Source organism: Phalaenopsis equestris, unplaced genomic scaffold (assembly GCF_001263595.1).
Source record: "Phalaenopsis equestris unplaced genomic scaffold, ASM126359v1 Scaffold200218, whole genome shotgun sequence".
In the NCBI taxonomy this organism is placed as follows: Eukaryota; Viridiplantae; Streptophyta; class Magnoliopsida; order Asparagales; family Orchidaceae; genus Phalaenopsis; species Phalaenopsis equestris.
The window spans coordinates 48,362-51,295 of record NW_018220054.1 but is presented as its reverse complement, the minus strand read 5'-3'; positions in this window follow the sequence as shown (position 1 = coordinate 51,295).

The following is a 2,934-nucleotide window of genomic DNA, read 5'->3' as shown; positions in this document are numbered from 1 at the left end:
ATTTGTGGGAAGCAAAGTCATGTTCGACAATATATTCAAGTCTGAGACACTGAGCCCCTACTTTATTTTACAATGATATTTATCTTACAACTGAAAATAAACCTACTTTGCAACTCTGAAACATTCTGTTATGTAGGAAATAAACATTCAGTATAGTCTCTAAAGGTTGTTCACAACAACATCCCAGGCACGATTGTTGTGAGGTAGAATTCCTACATCTCATTCAGACATCAAGTCTACAAAAAAACATTTTCAAGCTAAGGCAACCTTTACTGTAGTCATGAAGGGTAGTTCACGTTAATATTCTAGGAAAAAATGTGGTGGCATAGTCTTCCCACATTTAATTCAGACACCAAGTATTCAAGAATTGGTTTTAAACTGAGGGAATCATTTATCATAAATGGCTCTCCCTTAGTACCCCATCCCCATCATATTGGAGTTCTTCCTCACTTGATTAAGAAGCACATATCTTCAAAATTTGATAAATGGGCTACTTTACAAGCTTGTGTGAATAATGCCCTTGTTGGGAATAATTAATTAAGAAATAACAACTAGCTTGTTATCAAATATTACTCTAGCGTGTGACGATAATCTTATCTATAAGAAAAAATACTATCAATTTTAACCTATACCTAGTCTCGAGAATTGCATAACATTTTTTGAAACCTCATTCTAGTCTTAATCATTCCCAAGAAAAATCAACTAAACCTATTCTATCACAAGTTATAGTTATAAAATAGAAGTTTGAACTAACAACCTCAGATTGATCAAAAAGTCTGGATGGATTTCATGCAACTTTTTTCATCACTGGTTAATACCATCAAGCAAATGCTCCTGCTATACAACCTAGAATGGGTTTTACATCCTTAATGGATTCTCCTTTAAACTTTATTCCAATATAAGTTAACATTATTGAGTATCTCCAACTATATGACATTGAACAATTACACATCCCTAAAAAATTCTCTTTTCGCTTTGCTTCAATATAGGTTAACGTTATCAAGCATCTTTGGCTATACAATCTTGGATGGATCTTACATCCCTAATAGATTCTTCTTTAGAATCTATTATAATTCATATTAATGCCATTAAACATCTTCAACTATACAACCTATGACATGTCTTACATCTCTCGTAAATTAAAATTAACTTCTTCGATTACAAGTTGCAGATGTCGAGAGGATGTACACTGACTAAAAAACCAAGAATAAGTCAAAATTTCTTAGTGAAGGCCCAATATTCAAGTGACATTGGCTTATAATTTGGGCAAAAACACATTATAACTGCACAGAAAATTGGGCAATCATAGCTCAATGAAAGACAAAAGTAATCTCAAAATCAACATTAATTTTTTTACAAAATCAAGCAAGAAAAATACATACAGATAAACACATTATCATCGTGTAATAATGTCACATCACATAACTAAAAAAGCAATAACATCCAACAAACACTATTACAGAAGTTCCAACAAGTTAGTAGAAGAAAACACTGATCTATTACAACATCCTCCTCATTGTCAGAAGGTATGCAGCTTCATGATTTCTTCTACAGGAACAAAAATCCCCACTAAGAAACCATGCAAAGTCTATGCATTCTGATCAAGGAGTAATTCACCTTCTTGTGTCTACCTAAAAGATGGTCGATCTTTTCAAGCTCAATCTTTCATGACCTCGAAGAATGGGCTAGCTGATATTCACATGGTATCAAGATCACCACCTCAAAATTTTGAAATTTCTAATAATTTTTAAGGGGATGAGGTTCCTTAGATAATTACATCTTAGTAGCATTAGAAATCTCTTTCAGTAAAATCCCCTTCTTGCAATGCTCAACGGAGAAACTTATCTATTGGCATCGATTTTTGATGTAACAAGTACCAAATGCCCCTGAGATGTTGTGGGCATGTGCGGTGCTTATACTTGCCCTCCCTTAGCTCACAGATTCTATAGGGACATTACTGACATCGACTTTATATATGCTCAAAAATACAAGAATTTGATACTACTGCTAAAAGATTTAAATCTCCGGCAACGGCGCCCAAAAACTTGACAACTGTTATATATTTGATAAAGATGTGTATAAAATATTCAATCATTGCAAAGTCATACTTATCAATGCAAGTATACGTATCGCTCAAGTAATATAGGGCTCTAATGGAGTCCTGAATATCGATCCCACAGGGAGTAATATTAGAGGCTACAAACTTAAGATTTAGAAAATCAATACTTAATCACAACAACATAGTTCAAATTGCATATTTGTCACTAATAGGAAACTAAAATAAAAATGTAATTTTAATAAACTCTCAATCAACTAATTCTACTAATAAAGTTTCTAATGTGAAGTTCAATATATAAGAAAACATTCTTCTCCTTGTCAAGAAATTTAAGTGAATGAATAAATTGAATCAATTTAAATTGTGAATCTGTGGCTAGGCTGGGAGGATACCAGCTCTCACTTCAGAGCTCCCACGTTCCCCTCGCCTGAGGGTTAATATCTACACTTCACCACCCAAACGATAGGACCGAATTGGGGATTTTAGTCTGTCACTCTAAAATCTTTAATTTTATGCCCGATAATATTATTTCCCTATTTATTTGCACCCAACTTCCAAAGGCTTTGACCTCCCTGAATCTTGGATGTGATCTTCACTTTAGTTGGAAAACTCAACATATTTTAACAAATCAATTGGCCAGATTGAAAGTAAATTAAGATCAAAGTGAAAAGATCATCATAATTTCTTAGACATTTTCATAGCTTCACCAATTCAACTCACCTTTCACAAAATCTCCAGACAAGGAGAAAGACAGAGGAAACTACTCAAACCTCATGGAGAAGATACGACAAAACTTGGATTTCATATATAAACTTGGATTTCATATATAAAAATTAAGTAAATACAACTTATCTCGAATTCCTCCCCAAGTAACTCCT